Source organism: Sphaeramia orbicularis, chromosome 1, assembly GCF_902148855.1.
Source record: "Sphaeramia orbicularis chromosome 1, fSphaOr1.1, whole genome shotgun sequence".
Classification (NCBI taxonomy): Eukaryota; Metazoa; Chordata; class Actinopteri; order Kurtiformes; family Apogonidae; genus Sphaeramia; species Sphaeramia orbicularis.
The window spans coordinates 46796315-46818473 of record NC_043957.1 but is presented as its reverse complement, the minus strand read 5'-3'; the positions used below and the strand labels follow the sequence as shown (position 1 = coordinate 46818473).

General features: G+C 37.8%; 1 long non-coding RNA gene across 1 annotated transcript; it reads left to right on the top strand.

Annotated features, from left to right (window-relative positions):
- Positions 1-12410: 12410 nt before the first annotated feature.
- LOC115427567 (uncharacterized) lies at positions 12411-22159 on the top strand. The gene is made up of 3 exons (XR_003936511.1): positions 12411-12545; positions 18641-18645; positions 22148-22159. It is a non-coding gene; the product is annotated as an uncharacterized LOC115427567 (long non-coding RNA).

Here is a 22159-nt window from a genome sequence, read left to right as displayed (position 1 = left end):
AACCTGCCTTTTATTTTTTTACTCTGCTTTATTGCTTGTTTTATACTCTCCTGTTTTACTGTTTTACTGAACGGCAGGGGTGTCAAACTCATTTTGGTTCAGGGGCCAAATTTAGCCCAATTTGATCTCAAGCTGGCCAGAGCAGTAAAATAATGACTTAATAACCTATAAATAATGACAAATCCAAGTTTTTCTTTTTGTTTTAGTACAAAAAAAACCCCCAGTTAAGTGATGAAAATATTTACATTTTACAAAAAAAGATGTGAATGACCTGAAAAAACGGAAATTTCATTTGAAAAATTTGTGCAATTTTAACAATATTATGTCTCGACTTATTATTTATACATGTACATTACACACAATGTTACATAAACATTTGGTAACAGGCAGAACATTGTTAAAATTTTGGAATTTAAAAATTTAAAAAAATTAAGAAAATATTTACATTTTACAAAAAAAGATGTGAATAACCTGAAAAAACAGAAATTTCATTTGAAAAATCAGTGCAATTTTAACATTATGCCTCAACTCATTATTTCTACATGTACATTTACACACAATGTTACATAAACATTTGGTAACAGGCAGAATATTGTTAAAATTGCACATTTCTGGTTTTTCATTGTTTTTAATTATGTATTTATTTGCATTTTATTATCAAAGAATAGTTTTGTAAATATAAATATTTTCACAGTGTAATGGGGGGTTTTTTCACTTAAATTTTTTCCACATAATTTTTCACAAAGAAAATTTGTAGTTGTTATTATTTCTGGGTTATTGTGTTGTGTGGATATCACATTGATCTGTATGTAGAACCTGAACCAAAGTGATTTGGACAACCTGGACTGATCAGGTTAATTTTTGCACTTTCATCCTGCGGGCAAGGCTGCCTTAATGCACGGGCTAACCGGGGCTGTAGCCCAGGGGCCTACTGACTTAAAGGGCCTATCATTTTTACGTACTCCATAAGCATAAAAACTAACATCGATTTGTAATTTGTCAGTTTTCCTGTCTATCTTTTTATACGTACTGTACGCACGTCTGAAGCTGCATATTGATCCCAATTGGTAAGCCCCAGCCCGTGCAGGTGGAGTTAACAGCCACAGAGGGGGAGAAGGCGGGGGAGACACAGAAGCATCAGGGCGGGGGAGGAGAGCCAGATGAACCTTTCAGCAGTGACCCGGGTCGTTGGGGAAACAACTTTGACCACGAACAGGTACGCGCATACTGGGTGAAAATGGGACCAGAGACCAGCCAAACTCCAGACACAGTGTGCATCAGAGCGTGTATACAAGCATCAGAGACGGGATTGTTCTAGAACTCATTTCAGCCGCAAACTAAATAACGGAGAGTGTGTTAGTAGAGAATAGCTGTTATTCACCATCAGCAGGCAGTGTGTTTTGTTTTGCATGCAAGATATTTGGTGAGAAAAATGAAAAGTCGGTATTTGCTAATGGGGGATATTCAGATTGGAAACATGCAGGTGATCGCACAGCAGAACACGAAACTGGTGACACCCACAGAAAGGCAATGATCACTTATATCAATCAAGCAGCTGGCCGTGGGACAGTGGACTCAGAACTAAAAAAAACAGTTTGATGAGTGTGAATATTGGACACAGGTTCTACAGAGGGTTGTTGCTGTTGTGAAGTATTTAGCTGAGCATGGGCTAACTTTCAAGAGTGATAGCCACAGGTTTGGAGACACCAACAATGGAAATGATTTGGGCAGTATGGAACTGATCAGCCAGTTTGATCCTTTTTTAAAGGTTCATTTTGAAAAATATGGAAACGCTAGCAGAGGAACTCCATCCAACCTTTCTCTAAATGTGTGTGAGGAATTCATACAGCTGATGGCACAGAAGGTGCTGGATGAAAATATCAGTCGAGTGAAAGTTGCAAAGTATTTTGCTTTCAGTGTGGACCCCACACCAGATATTCCACATCTGGACCCGCTGACTTTCATTCTGTGCTATGTATCGCCAGAGGGCTGTATAGAAGAGCGCTTTGTAAAGTTCCTCCCCATTGAAAGCCATACAGGAGAAGCACTTTATCTCCATGTCACTGTCCATGGTGCTGTGTGTGTTTGTGTGAGCTGGGGGAGGGGGGTTGAGTTTATGCCTATGTGCAGGTGCATGGGTTCTCAGGCTTTATAGTTTGATCTGTTGCTGCTGTTAAATAATTGTTTTTCCTGACAGTTGATGGTTGGTGACAATAATTTTTATCATGAAGTCAAACTTCCATCCATCTTGGTTACAATCTACTCGCTGTTGTAGATTACCAAGATATTATATTTTATAATGAGGCTTGGTAATTTTGAAGGATGGGACAGGGGGGCCTACAACACCTACCTCAGCCCCGGGGCCTACCGTTAGGTTAAGGTGGCCCTGCCTGCGGGCCGGAATGGAACCTTTGGCGGGCCAGATTTGGCCCCCGGGCCACATGTTTGACACCTGTGCTGTGCGGTGTCCTTGAGTGCCAAGAAAGGCGCCTATAAATAAAATGTATTATTATTATTATTATTATTATTATTATTATTATTATTATTATTATTATTATTATTATTATTTATTGTCATTTGACAGCACAGTGTACATACAGCACAGAGTACATCAAATGAGATTTCGATCAATGATTAGGGACATGGGGCCGCTGCAGCTGGTGCGCTACCATAGAACCCTTTTCTTCGAAATTTGCAGTGAAGTGAAGAACAGAAGATAATTCAAAGCACAAATATAAGACATCATACAGTTTTCACACAGTACACATGGACACATGCTGGAATTTTTTCATGGATTTGAAAGGGAATTGGGGGACAGCGTGAACATTAGGCAGACAGCAGACGTGAAAAAAACAATGGGGGTAGGGAAGATAAAACGATTTATAAAGCACTTTTCATTTAGTAGAATCGCAAAGTGCTACAGAGAGAAGACAGTCCAATAAAAAATAAAAAAAGAAGTTCTCTGGGAAATTTTGCTGACCACACCAAAACCATGTCAAATGTAGAAGAGGCCTAAGTTGTCAAATGTACTGTATTACCAAATAAAATGATGACAGCATTAGGCTCCTGTAGAATTCACAACTGCACTGACATATTCGCACTTTTCTTAAAGAAAGGAAATCTACTCAGTTGTCTTGACCATTTCTTTATCCAAACCACAAAAACACTGTACTGGTTTCCAGGCTGAGGTGTTGTGGTCTCCATCTGCTCAGTGACTGCAGACTCTGTTGGTGTTTCCCCCTCCTCCCATCTGCTTTGTTCAGTCAGATGCTATCCTTGAAACCTGGTAAACATGACAAATTCATGGGGCCCAGCATTCTGGGGGGGGCGTGCAGTGGATATAGGTTTGAAGTTGTGAAAATTTCATGTAAGCTCCGGCGTACAACAGAGGCATAGAAGGCGGGAGTCGAACGTCCAAAGGCTAACAGTACTTACGGCAGTTTACAAAACACACCCCCATGTATACTCCACCCCTCCCCACTTCGACAGATACTTTCTTGTAGCAAGGGCCCACAACGTTTAGCTTTCAGGGGGCCTACAATTGTTAGCGCCGCCCCAACTTGAAACTTACAGACCTGCTTTTGGAGAAGCTGGCTTTTCTCCTCCTCTGTTTTAAGCAAAGCCATGAGCTGTGAGTTGCAGATGTTTTGCGTCTCAAGTTCATGTTTCAGCTCTGTAAACTCTGCAGTAATGACCCCTGCCTCTCATTGCCATCCAGCTGTAGGGTTCAGATCAGAGCTTAGATCTGCAGGACTGGTCAGTTCTGCTCAGCTGCCTCCTGGTTCTTTCAGAGTACAGACCTCCAGCTGTTCATGCTGTCTCTTCGCACTCACAGATAGAATCCTCTGTGGTTTGGACTCATCCTCCACGTCACTGTCTTTCTCAGAGTACTTAAGAACAGCCTCTCTAATTGTCTCTTAATGTTTTTTGGACTAAATGTTTATTTTTGGTTCTGTTCCCTCTTGAGCTCTGTTATCCGCTCTAGGCTTTGCCTAATGAAAACCTCCAGCTGCTCCAATTCCTGCTAAAAAGCTTCACTTTATTTTATTTATTTATTTTTTTCAATCTGAACTTCAGCTGACACCACTTTCAGCCACCTAATGTCAGTCTGATGTTCTTTGTCGTGAATCCTCTTCATGTTATCAATCGATGACAATGATGTGGCAATTCTCAGCATTTCCTCTGTGTGCTCACATAGTGCCTTCATCTTCATCAGCTCCACATGAGCCTTTTTCTGTTCAACAGCTGACTCCTCTGTTCTGACTCCTCTGTTCTGTCTCTTCTGATGAGCTTGTGGCTTCCTTGTCTCCTTCCACATCGCTGCTGAGACCAACAATTTTTCTCATCTTATTTTCCAACGAATCCTCGAAGCCTGAGAAATTATCCTCCACCATGTTTTCACTGTTGCAGTTGAATTTACAGTAAAGATACAAATTACATTTACATTAACCCTTTCATGCACGAATTATGAGAACCTTAATCAAAATTTTTTCCTGACTGTTTTTATTCCTCTTTAGGCATGAAAAAAACAATGTGATTGAAAATTTTCTTCTGAAAATAAATAAATAAAATAAAAAATAATAAATTAAAAAAAAAAAAAAAAAAACCATACCAAAAAAAAAAATAATAATGGAAAAAAAAAATTATTTATGAACCTATTTTTCATGAAGTTGCAAAAATGTCCTCTCAGCTGGACACCACACGTTTAATTTTTGATGCACAGAAACATGTATTTACTGATAAATTGTGTGAAAACTATGGGGAGGGCTTGTGATTCTGGGGGTTTATGCTCAGCAGAGATCTACATAATGTTACCAATTCATGTTGGAAAAGATAAGTAGTGTCTTAAACTTTAATAAAGATATGTGTAAAAAAACAAAACAAAACAAAAAAAACTACATAAAGAACATGAATATACAAGAGAATAACTGTAGAATAGCTGTCCACTGTAGTGACCAGTGGACATGAAAGGGTTAAAACATGCACTTAACTTTATGGCTATGTCATTCTGGTCAGCTGTTTATCGTTTGCTTTCCGATGAGAATTCCCTGATACATTCTTGTATCAGTAGCCTACACATTCTTGTATCAGTAGCCTACACTGTTGAATTCCCCATTGACATTGAGCGTCAATGGCAGGGTTCTCACTAGGATTTTTTACAGCGTAGGGGCACCATGTATGTGGCGCACGCCACATACATGGTGAAATTTATAACTCTCTGAAACACTATTTCCTGCATTTTGAGGGGCAAATTTTGAGGAATGAAGCCAAGTTTTTGTCTTTGTTAAACAATGATTAAAAGCAAAAACAGTTTTTTTTCAATTTGTGAATGGTAATTATTGATGGGAAGTGATGAATGAAACGATGCAATATTACCCTTGCGTTTGGTGTTGCTCCCGCGCTTCGACACAGACATGATCGTAGAAAAATATTCACTTGCACGAAATTAGGGATAATTGGAGTGGCACTCACACTACACGCACGCACAGGCTAAATTTTAGATATAATTTTCCATGGGTGATCCGTCCGTTTAAATAAGATAAATTGATTGAAGTCTCATTATCAGCCAATGAGCGTAAGGCAAGTGATGTTGCCGGGCGGGCGTCAGACAATACCAAGGCGCACAAAGGGGTGTTGATTATATTGTTCTCATTTCCTGTCTGCAGCACTTTGCACCAAGATGAAGGAATATATTTTTTCAAATTCAAATCTCGATATCATTACACTGGACGATCACACACACACACAAAAAACACTGCTACGCTGGTTGAAAGACAGCGTTGCAGGTCATATCTCAGCATCGGGGACCCTGACGTTCACTGACGCTAGCGAGAACCCTAATGGGTTGTCTATGAGGCAGCACTGGCTGTTTTTTTCTCTGCAGGGAATCATGGTGGTCATTGGTTAAATGCATAAAATTATCCCATCCAAAACCCTCCCATGGACGTTCAGCATCTCTGAGGGTGAATGGGTGAGTAGGCGGGCCAGGACACTTATTATGACCCTGGGTTATAATTTGTCATAATTTATGTTTATATGTATATATTTTCTGTTATAGTGTGTATTTTCCCTCCAGTCCTGCAGGGGTGCTGTGCTTTTTGTGTCCTTTTTTTTCCCATGCAGGTGAAGCTGCTGATTGGTGGAGCCAGATTACCATGGCCTTTAAAAATGGCTCTGGATCCCACAGCGCTCTCTCTCTCTCTCTCTCTCTCTCTCTCTCTCTCTCTCTCTATCTATCTCTCTCTCTGCCAGCTCCCAACAGAGATCCTGTGTGTGTTTAGTCACCAGTCATCGTGTGTTTGTTTGTGTCTGCGGTAGTGTGTAATTTGTAAATAGTTGTAAATAGTGTTTTTTGAAACAGTCCTAATTTTCTGGTAGGGGAGGGTGGCTCTTTTGTTTTCACATTTTTCTCCTGTTTTTCATTTAGGGAGTTTAGGTTAGTTTACTGTATTTTATTTCTTGAATTTATTTTGGATTAGGGAATTTAGTTTTGACTTTGAAGAAGACTTTTGTTTGTTGTTTTAGCTGGGCCCTCCCTAACCCTCTTCGAGTTATTTAAAAATAAACATTTGGACAGTAGCTTTCTGGTCTGGCGTTGTAATTGGGAGTTGGGAGAGGAAAAAGGGAGCATAGTATGTCCGTTAGAGCCTGACCGAAATGGGATTTTTGGGACCGATGCCGATACTGATATTGGGGGCTAAAAAAAGCCAATATCATTACATCGGCCGATATCCAATATTGGCCGATAACTGATATATTGACCGATATATATGAAATAAGAACATTTATCTACATGTGATTTTCGTATGGGGGGGAGTCGGAGCGGGGGAGATTAGCAGTCCATCCTTCTTGGAATGGGGGTGGGGGTGGGGGGTAGCGGTCCATGGTTCCATGATTGTGTATGTACATGCGTGGGGGGTGATAGCTTGATTGTCCGAGCAGAGGTGAAAGTGAAACCAACACCCTTTACTACTCCTCTAACCCTCCGGCCATCACACACACAGGAGCAGTGAGTGACAGAATCTCCGCAGCAAAAAAGTTAATAAATTGGTTACATATTGGCCGATGTTGATTAATCAGTGATTCAGGTTCTAATGTACGTCCTGGTTAACCTCTTTAGGCCAGGTTGTAACACACTGGACTTTGGAAGCTGGATTGGATGAACCATTCGAAAGAGTAAGTATTGGTCCGAAAAGGCTGTGAACCCGTTTTGACTGACAGCGATGTTGAAACATTCCGACATCGGAGCACGTTGGAGCTCAGTCCCGTGTGGATATAAGTGGAAGAGAGGACAAAGTGCCGTGACTACATCAGCTGAAGAGAAAAAGGGTCAAGTCATACACCTGCAAGTGTATGTTGCTGTGGTTTTATGGCATCAGTGAAGTATAACAGCCTCAATTAAGCATTCCTTTTATTTTTAATTGCTTTGCTATAATACGACAAGTTTTATGATAGAGCCATAAGATGAGCTTCCCCTGTTTTAAAGACCACCAGCTGCCACTGCGACAGTGTGTGTTGCTTTCGAGGAGAGATTTTTTTCCTCAGTTTTGTGTCTCTGAAGCTAGTGGTGGGCGCCTCGATTCTGTGGTATCGGTATACTGATACTCACACACTGCTCATTTGAGGATCGATTACACTAATAAAGTATCGATATTAATTCATAAATGCGAAAAAAAAAAAAAGCGCCTGTGTCATGTCTGAATCTTATTGGGTAACTTACTTCAAGGTTTTGTACAGACCCCCCCGCCCAACCTACAGCAGCACAAAACTGAACTAGTCCATCCATGTCATGTGACCAGAAATGCTGCTTTTCCAGTTAGCTGTTTTCAGCCTGTTAGTGACAGTTCAGTCTGTGGCTGCACATGTCTGAAAGGAGAGCATGGCTGAGAGAAACAGGAGTGTGGTGTGGGTGTACTTTCACCTGTGGATAAAACTACACAAAGTGTAGACTGTGGAATAAAAAAGCACAACAGTGCAGCAACACAAGCAACCTAAAAACACCAGTGAATTTGCCCAGATCCATCAGAACTGCAGTCATTTGTTTTTCTTTTCTAACTTTGTTTTGTTATAAAAATGTGAAATGTGTAGGCATTATTATTATTATTATTATTATTGTAACCTTTATTTAACCAGGAAACCAGCTCATTGAGATTAAAAATCTCTTTTTTACAAAAAACAGAAATCACAGCCATACATCCACATTAATATTCATAAGCACAATGAAAGTCAGTACTAAAAACAAACTTAAAACTGATAAGAACACACATATTAAACATCACCATTATTTTAAAAGGTACTAAAAGTATAACAACAATCTTCCTTAAAAGCGTCTCAAAGCCAAACCCAATTCAATCAATTAGAAAATCATCTACACCCACATTTCTCCTTTTCCTCTTGATTTAAAATGACTTTGAATGTATTAAAAGTATTAAAATGTCTTGTTGAAAAAAAAAAAGGTCTTTGGAGTTGTGACCATTTCATTGTATTCAATAAAATTATGTTATTTTTTTTTTTATTCATGTTTATTAGACTGTTTCTTTATTTTTCTTTATGTTAATTATTATTTGTTTTATTCTGACATTTTTTATTTAATTCATCTTTATTATGTGTGTTTTATTGTTACATTTTAATAAATATTTATATTTAATATTATTAATTTTTGTCTTTTTCTATATTTATTTCATTGCTCTAAAAAAAAATGGCTACCAAAGGTTATGCACATTAAAGCTGTTAAATGCACAGGATTTGTCATGTGAGATGTCTTTTGAGTGTAACATTTTAATAAAAGCAATAATAATAGTGAAAGTATCGGTATATCGGGTATCAGAAATATATGACAAAAAAGTAATCAGTATCGAATCATAGAAGTGTGGTATTGCCCAACACGATCTGAAGCCATATTAATGTGGATGTTGCAAGTGCAAAACAGATATTTTTCTGTGTTTTGGCCTCTTGCCCAAATATAAATATTGTTTTAGGTTGGAAAAGAAAAGATTTAAAAAAAAAAAAAAAAAAAAAGTCTGGTTTGTGTGTTTCCATGTCAACAGGGATAATGGAATGACTCAAAATGATGCTTTCATGATGCGCCTGAAGTATTAAAAACCATTTAGAGTCTGATTTGCAGTCCATCAACATAAGCAGACAAGACAGACAAACCTACATAAGATATATATATTAAAAAAAAAGAAAAAAAAAAACACTTGGACAACCCTAATGAGCACGTAGAGAACCAAGTTTATAACTGAATTTGTCTCTGCTGCTCATCTTCATCACAGATTAACTTCTCTGCATCTGCTGCAACCAAGGTACAGTGTTTACAGTTTTCAGTCCAATATTTCTCTGAGCATTTGTACTGGTTTCTTTTGTTGTTTTTTATTATGTCATGTGGACAGAGATTTTTTGTAAAGTAAAAGCTGTGTGGACAGAAAGAAAAACATCTAAATGGAGGAAGAAAAGATCCGTTTAGAAAAATATCCATCTTTGTGCGGACAGTATATGGGTTGGTTTGTTAAGTGCTGGGTTTAAAATGTAGAATGTCTGTGCTACTTTCGTGGCAAGAATATTGTTGATTTCTATTTACTGTCGATGTGTTTGAGTTCCATTTTCTTCCCGATGTCCAACATGGTACTCACCTATTTTGGAATTTAAATGTTTTTTTCACTATTATATTATTTGTGTTTCATATACTTACAGCTCTGTGACCAAAAATGGGTTATTACAGTGGTTCCCAACCTTTTTTTGCTCATGACCCTTTTTTAACATCACAAACATTCAAAACAGAGACTTTTTCTTGGGTGGTAAAATTAATTTGTTTTTAACCCTTTCATACATAGTGGTCACTACAGTGGACAGTTCTTCTCCAGCTTTTCTCTTGTATGGGTCTCATGGGTTTTGCTGTTTTAGTTCTTTATCAGCCAACACAGTGGACACTTATGCATCATCCCATCTGCTGCAATTCATACTGTTACTGTAATTTTGCTGTTCTTGAGAAACCTGATCTGCAGTAACATGCTTTAAATCAATTGCTAATTGTTATTAGACTGTAATTAACAGTTTTGTTAATCAAAAAGTTATTTTTTTGCATATTATCTACAGGAAGTTAGTAATAACTAGTTTTAGACTATGTTAAAATGTGAGAAAACATCAGATTAGCTGCATGAAAAATGTTTTTGTTGCATAGTTTTTCTTCTTCCCACTCCTTTTCCAGTGTAGATGAATGATCTTTTTGGAATTTTGAATTTGCATGTATTCTGTAAATGCTCAAAATAAACAAAAAATAATGAATGAACAGTTTTCACACAGTATATGACTTTCTGATGATGGGTTTTACATACATGTTTCTTTGCTTCAAAAATTAAATGCATGGTGTCCAGCTGAGTGGAAGTGTTTGTAACTCCATGAAAAACAGGTTCATAAAAAAAAAAAAAAAAAAATCAATTGCATTGTTTTTTTCTTTTTTATGCCTAAAGAGGAATAAAAACACTCAGGAAAAAAATCTCGACTAAGGTTCTCATAATTCATGCATGAAAGGGTTAATCATGTAATAGTTTGTCATACTATGTTGCAAATAAACGTTGATTTTAGATGATATTTAGTCTATATAATGTATATTATTATGGATGGAGGCAGTAAAGCCAGGTGTAGATTACTGCACAAAGTGAGAATTTTATTTTCCTCGGTCAGGATATGTACAGTCAGTCCAGCTTGGATTTACAAGACTGACAATAATGTTTGAGTCTTTATGGGTTAAGATGAGTAAATGAGTAGAAGCATGCAAAATAAATCTGTGTGTTCATTTTGTTGCAGTTTCAAATGATGTTTTCATAAAATCAAGGGAAGGAATGCTTCAAGGACCCAAAAAAGACTTAATTCAAGGTGCTCTTTGGAAAAAGGGATGTATAAAGTAGATGAAAAACAGGAAGAAAACTCCAAGGCACTCTCAGGTTCCTATTAGTCAGGACCTTCTTTAAAAGAACCTATATTTTTTCAGGCATCTGTTTTGTTTGACTTCCTGATGAAGGCTTGAAGTCGCAACGCATTGAAGTGTTTTTTAAAGTCTATATGCTGTGACAATAAAGGCACTTTAATGCTTAAAGCAGTGGTTTCCAACCTTTTTTGGCTTGTGACCCCAGACATTCAAAATGGAAACTTTTTTTTTTTTTTGCTAAAATTAAATTGTTTTTGATCATGTAATAGTTTACTATACTATGTTGCAAAGAAACATTAACCCTTTCATGCATGAATTATGAGAACCTGAGTTGAGATTTTTTTTCCTGAGTGTTTTTATTCATCATTAGGCATGAAAAAAACAATGCGATTGATTTTTTTTTTTTTTTTTTATGAACCTGTTTTTCATTTAGTTAGAAAAACATCCACTCAGCTGGACACCATGCATATTTAATTTTTGAAGCAAAGAAACATGTATTTAAAACCCATAATCAGAAAGTCATATTCTGTGTGGAAACTATTCATTCATTCATTCATTCATTTTTTGTTCATCCATCCATTTACAGAATACATGCAAATTCAAAATTCCAAAATCATTCATCTACACTCGAAAAGGACTTGGAAGAAGAAAAACTATGAAACAAAAACATTTTTCATGCAGTTAATCTGATGTTTTCTCACATTTTAACATAGTCTAATACTAGTTATTACTAACTTCATGGAGATTAAATGCAAAAAAAAAAAACTTTTTGATTGAGAAAACTGTTAATTATAGTCTAATAACAATTAGCAATTGATTAAAAGCATGTTACTGCAGATCAGGTTTATCAAGAACAGCAAAGTTACAGTAATGATATGAATTGCGGTGGATGGGATGATGGTTAAGTGTCCACTGTGTTGGCTGATAAAGAACTAAAACAAAACCCATGAATACACAAGAGAACAGTTGTAGAATATCTGTCCACTGTAGTGACCACTATGCATGAAAGGCTTAATTTTAGATGACATTTAGGCTATATAATGTATATTATTACGGAAGCAGAAGTGAGAATTTTATTTTCCTTGGTCAGGATATGTACAGTCAGTCCAGCTTGGATTTACAAGGCTGACAATTAATACTGAACAAACAAAAACTCAAAGTATGAATTATGAAAGAGCTGCAGCATCTGAAACCGACCACAATGAACATTTGAAAGATAAACAGTACCACAGTGCTTCAGGTTCAGCTTCAGAGTTTGTCATGTCTTTTATGGATTGTGATTGTCTTTGTCAACTCACCATATATTTTTTATTAGTAAGTTGTTTTTTTTAAATTTCTATCAATTACTACAAATTTCTGGCTACCCAATTTGAATTCCAGGCGACCCCATGTGGGGTCCCGACCCCAAGGTTGAAAACACTGGGTTATTGGGTCAAAAATTGGCAGAATAATATACTGTATATATAGCAATAATATGTAACAAGAGCAGCAAAAGAACAAGCACATCAAGAAAAGCTAAAATCAGCCATATCTGACCATTGCAGAAGAGAAAACCACACTATGGACTGGAACAGCACCAGGGTCATCTGTGCTGAAAGCAATAAATACCATCGCTGGAGTAGAGAGATCATTGACATATGGAAACACACAGCAAAGACAATGAACTGGGATGACAGCGCATGCACTTTATCACACACCTGGGATGTGGTCGTGGAGAGGATGTCAGATAGCAGGGGGCATAAACCCCCCCCTACTGTCTGACAAACCCTCCTGAGCAGACTTTATACAGATCACAGCAACAGCATTGTGACGCCTCTGACAAAAGCTACAGGAAGTTGCTGAACTCGAAAAGCAAGTAAACAAACAACTACCCCTGTCTGATAAATGAATTATCTACAATAAGAGAATACCAGAGAATATGTAAATATATTAGGGTCACTGGAGCCTAGAGGATAAAGTGGGTTCAGAAAATGAATGAATGATTGAATGAATGAACAAATGAATGAATGAATGAATGTGAATATGCTCTGGAAGAAGTTGTACATGTTGATCTCACCAAAGCCATGTGAAATACAGATGAGATGTATCAGGTGTTAAACAGAATAACAATAACATAAAATAAATAAATTACATAAAAGATGAAGATGATGACAAGATCAAAATGATGGAAAAGGTGTAAAATAAATAAAAAAGTAAATCAACACCATAAAAATGAGAAAGAGACAGTGTTTAAACAGCAGATGGGTCAGTAAAAATGTGGAACTAGGCCAATGCATGACATATTTTTTAAATGGGTAACAAACAGGAAGAAAACTCCAAGGCATTTTTACATTTTTTAATGTAAAATGTGTCTCTTATGTCTCATATTTCAGCCGAGGACTGCTTTTGGGGTGTCTATTACAAAATGTATTTTGTTGATCATCAGTTGATTTTAATAACTGTTTATAATAAATTTATAAAATAAATAAATACATAAATAAAAGGCATTCTCTTTAAGCATTAAAATGCCTTTATTTTCACAGCATGGTCATGTGTAGACTTTAAAAAACACTTCAAAGTGTTTCGGCTTCAAGCCTTCATCAGGAACTCAAACAAAGCATTGTTTTATTTGTTTGACAACATTGTTTTGTTTGAGTTCCTGATGAGGGCTTGAAGCCGAAACGTGTTTAAGTGTTTTTTAAGGTCGACAAATGACCATTCGTGAGAATAAAGGCATTTTAATGCTTAAAGAGAGTGCCTTGGAATTTTCTTCCTGTTTGTTATCTACTTTATGAATCCCTTCTCCAAAGAGCACCTCAAACAAGCTCTTTTTTGAGTCCTAGAAGCATTCTTTCCCATGATTTTTTGATATTTATTGGATGTTTGGGTGCTCAGAAGACACCAAAATGCTCTTTCGGGTCTTGAGGACATTTGGGAACCACTGTTTTACAAAAAGAGAAACAGTTCTAATTAGGGCTGCACGATATTAGAAAAAACTGGCATTGAGATTTTTTTTAACCCTGCGATACATACTGCAATCAGAAAAAATACTCAGGAGGACATAATAGCCGTGCGGTTGCAGTTGCATGTCTGTGTTCATCACTGAGGTCACCTCAGTTTCTTTGCCTTGTTCTCTTTGCTTTACTTTGATGCCATCACTCTGTCGCAGGAGATTAATGTGAACAACTGATGTTGTGTAGATTTGTTGCTGGTATTATTTGGGTGATCGTTGTTTAAGATATTCTGTTCATGCTTTCTTTTCTTATATTCCTCATTTAATAGGTCTTATTTATTTTATTTTATTGTAATTTTTTTTGTTTGTTTGTTTTTTTCTCTTCTGCCCAGTTTACTCAGTTCTTGTTCTAGTTATTGTTACCATTATAATTATCACCATGGTTGTTTACCTCCGCCAAGGAGGTTTTGTTTTTGCCGGTGGTGGTTTGTCTGTCTGTCTGTCTATGTGCAAGATAACTCAAAAAGTTATGGACGGATCTGGATGAAAATTTCAGGAAATGTTGATACTGGCACAAGGAACAAATGATTAAATTTTGGTGGTGATTGGGGGTGGGGGCCTACAGAGGCCCACTTCTCTGCCTTGGCGGAGGTCTGCGCTCTCCAAGTACTTCTAGTATTGTTGATATTGTCTTGTGAGGGTCTTCGCTACCTTTTTCTCCCTTGATCTCCCCCTTCAATCCCCTATCCCACCCCCCACCCCCATGTCAGGTCTGGCATCGAAATGTGGTTCAGCAAAACTCATAATAAAGACAACAGAATATCAAGGGGAGCTTCATATACTTTATGAAGTTTCCCTTGGCAAAGCAAATTTGTTCAGCACCAAAAGGTAGCCAGACTACCATTCTGCTGTTATGATGCTGGACAAGACAAGTAAAAAAAAAAAATAAATAAAAAAAGACATAATACCTGTGTGGTGCCAATGTAAATAGTCAAACAAATTAGTTGTTTCCTCCTGTAGTGGCAACAGGTGCAAGACACTATCCACACAGAACATGTGTTTTGATATTATCCTTCTTGTAGCCGAAATAATTCCAGATAACTGGTGTTGATTTTCTTTTTGGCACCAAGTCTTCATTTTCGGTGATTTTTCTCTTGTTTGTTGCTCATTTTTCAATGTTGTTACCAGCGACTCACTCCATGTGCAGGGGTGTGGTCTGCTTCGGCAAACTGATTAAGAATGATTGTGATTGGTAGATCGCTGTGTGCAGTGTGTGTCAGGTACCCAGGTTGAAATTACATGAGAACACATTGAGTTCATTTGGCTTTTACATTGCAGAACCTGCAATGTGACTATTGCACACACGTACATTGTGATGACGATTCTCAAATGAGTTCTAATGTTTTGTCATGTCATGCCTTGTATGGTTAAAACTCAAATGTGAACAGTGACCAAAAACTACAATGTGTGATGAAAAACTGAAATTAGTGCATGAAACAATAACAAAATCATAACCTCCAGTCTTAACTCACACAGAGAGTGTAAGAGATTATGTAAACACAGTGGAGAGATTTACTGGCACAAGTGAGCAGCTTGACCTTGGCATTTTACTTCCATTAATAATCTTAAGTAGTGGTACCAGCGGCTCTTTAGCTTAATGACTGACCATAGTTCAGCTGACATTCTACACCAGAGCCAGATAAGTTTTTAGCGCCATGCTGAAATTTTCGTTCTCCTCATCTTGATGTCTCCTCAGCAGTGTTTGTCCATCTCCAGCGTCTTATTCTCACACTGAGAATAGAAAGGATTAGAGAAAAGGGACTCACTGGATTAACCAAGGATTTGGGTAAATTAGGAATTCTTTCTTTTCACACTGACAGCCACTCTCTCTCACTGGTGGATAATGGCAAGTCTCACTAATGAGAGCTCTTTGGGATGAGCTGCACCTGGTCCTGGATCAAGTGAAACTATACACAACTTGTATCTTTTCCATCCTGCGTCCTGTCTCACAAGGGCGTCAGTGTCAGGGGTTGTCAGGTCTCATGATTTAGGATCTCACAGACACAGTTACAAGGTTCACTCTGGTGAGAAAAAAAAACCCTGGTGGTCTGAGATTTCTCACCACCAGGCACACAGGCAGTTGAGGGAAACACATTTTTTCTCCCTAGGGCGAGAAATGCTGCATGCAATCACTCCTCCTGCTAAAAGAGGCAGGAATGAGGAATAGGAGATTGATAGGAGTTTTAACAAGCTCTGGGCTCAGCTGGCCATTCCAAAGAAGGCAATTCTGTTGAGGAGCTATGTTTCTTCTTAGCCATGACAAAACTACATTTTTGTAATTATGTAGGTGTATAGGTGTTGTGGGGCTGTGACTCACAGTCAATTGAATAGCAGAATAAAGCTACTAGTTAAGAGCAAATGTATGATATGTATGTGTCTGGCACATGCAAAGTGTTATACTCCTGAAACAGGGGAGAAATAATCACAAAGTGATTCAACAGCATTTCCTCTTCAAGGGATTTTACTTGAATCTAAGTGCACACTCAGTACATGTTTCACTTCAAACATCACATTAACCTCAAACTCATTTTCACCGAATATTGAACATTCAGTTAATGCACTCCATTAACATATATGAGGTTAGTTGTAAAATGGCTATGCTAGGACAAGTGTAAAAGTTTGAATGAACTGATTGGAATATATTTCAATCATCACATTTACCTCAAAACTCGTTTTTACCTCATATTAACCATTCAGTCAACACACTGAATTAGCATACACGAAGTCAGTTCTGAAACGGCTATGCTAGGGCAAGCGTAAAAGCTTGGTTACTGACTTAAATAGGACACATGAACACAACATTTACTTATCATTTACACTCGCTGATACAATAAATATAACAATTCAGCAACAGTGTTAGACCGGACCGCTGCAGAAACTAATTTAGACACATAAGCACTCACAAAATAGCCATAGTCGCATGAACTAAGCTGCGCAGCCGAACGTAACGTTTCTAACGTTTTCACTGGAACACAAGGTAGATCGCAAAACATGCTCCTAAAGTTACATACTAAGTGATCTACAACACAGACTTAATTGTTACACTTGGTACAAGCTATTGATAACTGGTAGTGGCAAAAATGCACAGTATTTACCTGAAACAGGGGAGAAATAATCACAAAGTGATTCAACAGCGTTTCCTCTTCAAGGGATTTTACTTGAATGAGGAAAATGCACGATCTCCCTTGAGTTAGTGGGCGGAGACTAACGCTATCACTCGGTCTCACAGATCAAAAGTTATCAAAGCGGATCAAATAAATCAATAATAACCTTATCAAAAATATATTATGAAATGAAACATTTTCACTTATAAGGCACCTTAGTCACAAGTCATTTTAACATCAGTATGAATATCTTTTTCATAACAAATTTTTAAACATATCTAAAATCTTTCTATGAACTTCTAGCTCTATGTATTTGTATCTTGTAACAAAGCAGGGGGCCGGGGGGGCTCGAGCCCCTGCCGCTTTGATCCTCTGCCTACAAGTGCCCTTTTTACTCTTTTTTTTTTTTTTTTTCGCAAAAAACTGCATGACTAAAATTTTTGTGACTAAAATTTTGATCAATGATAATAAATGTTCAGAGTGGTTTAATTCTGCTGTCACTGGACCTGGTCATGGTGCCCTTTCATCTCTGTCAGGCCACGCCCCTTCCTCCTGTGCAACCTTGCTTGCAACACACACACACACACGCGCACATGTCATGCAGTCTGGAGAATGAACGAGGAGGAGGGAAGCGCCGCAATTCAAGGTACGTGAGAGTCCACCCCGCTATCTGCCCAAAACATTCCCTTGTCGCTTTTGGTCCTGGTCCTATTATTCTTCAACAACTATAGTTTTGGGGCCAAAACCCGATCGTAAGTGAGTAAATAATTCAATACCATCGTCACGTCATGGCATGAGCTCACAGACTAGCACACTCTAACAGCTGGGTGCACACCTGAGTCTGAGTCCTGCTGAAGTAGTCACACATATTTGCTTATGTTTCATTTCCATAAACTGTTGAGTTTTAGCCACAAAATTGCAATGCATGGTAATAGTCCTCACTTGCTGAAACAGTCACTTTTTCTTCAGTTTTCTCTGTTTTTGCAAAATACCTTTAAGTTTACCCTGAGCTTTAATGAACATCTTAGTAATAGTAGTAGTCAGGGGTTCATCCTACAGCAAGATAATGACCCAAAACATAAGTCCAAGCTATGCCAGAACTACCTTAAGAAAAAAGAACAAGATGGTATGCTTGAAAACACGGAGTGGCCAACACAGTCTCCAGACTTGAGAAGAACTTTCTGGAGACTATTTGATTTCCATTGTAGAAAGAATGCCACGAGTGTGTTCAACTGTTATATCTGCCAAAGGTGGCTACTTCGATGAATCAAAAGTTTAGAATACATTTTGGTTTCTCAACTGATTCCATGATGTCTTTTCTTTAACTTCAATTGTTTATTTGTTCTATGCTTTAATGTCAGACTACACTGAGATATTAAACTGCATCATTTTCAATGAAATTCTGGAAAAATTGAGGTGTTCTAAAACTTTTGACCGGTAGTGTATGTTGAGCGTTGTTTCATCCTTTTACATTTTCCAAGTGAACAACTGAAAAGTATGAACAAATTCTACATGTAGATATCACAAAATGTCACCTGTACTGTACATGATGATTTTAATATCTATTATGGCTCTTCTGAGGCAATCACTACAAGGTCTGTTATTACCTCCACTAAGGCAGGGTACGCACCTAAGGATTTTGTCAATCTGAAGAGATTTTTTATCTGGTACAGACCCCACATATAAAGACAAAAAATCAGGCATTGAACAGTTTTGATCATACTGTATGTGGTGTGCTCTGATTATCTCAACACAGCACACCATGCACACAATGATTCTGTCCTACCACTGATCTAGAATGTAGTCTGCCAAGCCAAAAATGTTGCGTCATCAAACGTGATCTAACTAAAGCAAAGAAGAAGAAACATAGCATGACTCCAGAGCACAGTCCTGAATCAGGTCAGGTAACCCCCCCTCCAACAAAAAAAGGGCTGATTAACTGCAAAAAAATGAGAAGAATTTTTGCAGGTAAAGGCTCAGGTAAAATGAAATGAAATGCGGGTGGGTAGCGGGTAAGGAAGTGAAAAAATAAAAATTTGTGTATGATAATAATTTGCAGGACATTTCATGATGATGATTATCTAATTCACAGGTGTCAAACATGCGGCCAGGGGGCCAAATATAGCCCATCAAAGGGTCCAGTCCGGCCCTTGGGATGAATTTGTGAAATGCAAAAATTACACTAAGATGCTACCAATCCTTTTATTTCAGGTTCCACATTCAGATCAATTCAATCTCAAGTGGGCAGGACCAGTAAAATACTATCATAATAACATATAAGTAATGACAACTCCAAATTTTTCTTCGTAAATGTAAGCATTTTTAAGTATTTATACTAAAACAAAGTATAATTTCGCAAAAAATGTGAATCACCTGAACAAATATGAACAACCTGAAATTTCTTAAGAGAAGTAAGTACAATTTTAACAATATTCTGCCTGTTACTAAATGTTTTGTGTCTTTGTAGATCCACTGTGATCTGTAAGTTCTAATGTACATGTGCAAATGATAAAATGAGGCAGAATATTGTTAAAATTACACTTATTTTTTCAGTTTGTTCATGTCATTTGTATCTTTTCAAAGGATAGTTTGTAGATGTAAACCTGTTCATACTGTAAATTCATTTTTTTCGCTCTAAACCATGGAGAAAAGTTTGGAGTTGACATTATTCATGTGTTATTGTGTTATTATTTTACTGGTTCGGCCCACTTCAGATCAAATTTAGCTGAATGTGGCCCCTGAACTAAAATGAGTTTGACACTCCTGATCTAATTTGACCATGGCTTATCCACATCCGGTTTTATTTTGAAGTGAGCTTTGCGTCTATTTGCATCTGGCCACAGATGCCATTAAGCAGCACATATTAGAGATTTAATAATGACATAGGTGTTAGGCAAAAATTAAGCCCTTAAAAGTGAGTGACTGTGTAGACAATGTGCTTAATAACAGGTCGGGTCAGATTGCGGGTCTAATGTACATGGGTTTGGGCGGGTGTGGGTTTGGAAAAGTGGACCCGTGCAGGACTGTTCGGAAGTTGTCGGCTTTCCCCACGCACAGGAAGATTTGTTGTCGTAAATATTGAACGAGTTTAATATTTACGATTGTAGGCCCCGACCCGTTTCAGATCGGGACAAATTCATTGTTAACACACCTCAGACCACAGGATGATCTGAAAGGATTTTAATAAGAGATAAGATAAAATGGTGTTTGCCATCCTAGGTTGGGAAGGGGGAAAATCGGGACAAAAACAGCCTGATTATCTTTAAGTGTGTACCCCGCCTAAGGAGGTTATGCTTTCATTGGGGTTTGTTTGTCTGTCTGACTGACTGTTAGCAAGATAACTCAAAAGGTTATGGATGGATTTTGATGGCACAAGGCACAAATGATTAAATTTTGGTGTGGGGGGGGGGACTGATCTTGGTAGAGGTCTGCGCTCTCTGAGTTCTTTTCTAGTTTCTATAGGAGTTTCAACTACCAGCTTAACTCAACTGGTATCAGGTAATATTCTGGAGGTCATTATAGTACATATTATGGGTTAGTACTGCCTTTGATCGCTGTAAGTCTGAAATTCTGCCCGCCAATGGCTTATCAGGCTAGGTGATTTAAATACTGCTGTAGTGCTGTGGAGGGTGAGGGGGGCACAGCTTAAAAGGGACCTAATATGCTTTTCAGTCTTATAAATATGTTCAAAATGGTGGATACTTGTTCTACAGGACATAGGTGTCATATAGGCATAGCCCAGCGTTTCAGAGCCAAGCAGGAAAGACACTGAATGGAGGAGTGCACAGAGCGCTCATAGGTGATAGTTATTAAGTTTTTTTATTGATCAGAACTTTTAATAGTGTCCCACTGTGGTCCAATATCATATTAAAAGCCAAAAGCCCCTGAAATGAGCATATTAGGGTCCCAAGCAGATAACAGATTTATTTATTTTATTTATTTATTTTGAACATGCAAAGAAACAAAATAAAACAAAATATCATTTCTTTTAGAGGACAAATGTTGGTCTCAGATTAATTATGGCAGCCATATTGGTCTGTCTGAATGTAAAGGTAAGCTTAATGTGTACTGGCAAGAAGATCAGCTGCCTCAGGGGCTCAGTTAACAAGATATTAAGATATGGGAAAAATAAATACACTGAACAAAAATATAAATGCACCACTTTTGTTTTTGCTCCCATTTTTCATGAGCTGAACTCAAAGATCTAAAACTTTTTCTATGTACACAAAAGGCCTACTTCTCTCAAATATTGTTCATAAATTTGTCTAAATCTGTGTTAGTGAGCACTTCTCCTTTGTCCTTTGCTGAGATAATCCATCCACCTCACAGGTGTGGCATATCAAGATGCTGATTAGACAGCAGGATTATTGCACAGGTGTGACTTAGGCTGGCCACAATAAAAGGCCACTCTAAAATGTGCACTTTTACTGTATTGGGTGGTCCAGGGGGGTCAGAAAACCAGTCAGTATTTGGTGTGACCACCATTTTCCTCGCACAGTCTTCTTCATGAATCCTCTGAAACAGCTTTGGAGATGGCTTATGGCAGAGAAATGAACATTCAATTCACAGGCAAAAGCTCTGGTGGACATTCCTGAAGTCAGCATGCCAATTGCATATTCCCTCAAAACTTGTGACATCTGTGGTATTGTGCTGTGTGATAAAACTGCACATTTTAGAGTGGCCTTTTATTGTGGCCAGCCTAAGGCACACCTGTGCAAAAATCCTGCTGTCTAATCAGCATCTTGATATGCCACACCTGTGAGGTGGATGGATTATCTCAGCAAAGAAGAAGTGTTCACTAACACAAATTTAGACAGATTTGTGAGCAATATTTGAGAGAAATAAACCTTGTGTGTACACAGAAAAAGTTTTAGATCTTTCAGTTCATCTCATGAAAAATGGGAGCAAAAACAAAAGTCGTGCATTTATATTTTTGTTCAGTATAGTTTATAATCACCTGATGTCATGCTATATTTTGGTTTATTTTATTAAGCTACATAACAGCGTTGATTTTTATTACAGCTACAGTACAGACTGAATAGCCTAGTGTCAAATCTAAATACAATACAGATGGGTAACATTTGCCTTCCAACTTTTTCAGGCGCTGTGCTCAAAAGCTTTAAGGAGGAAACCGAG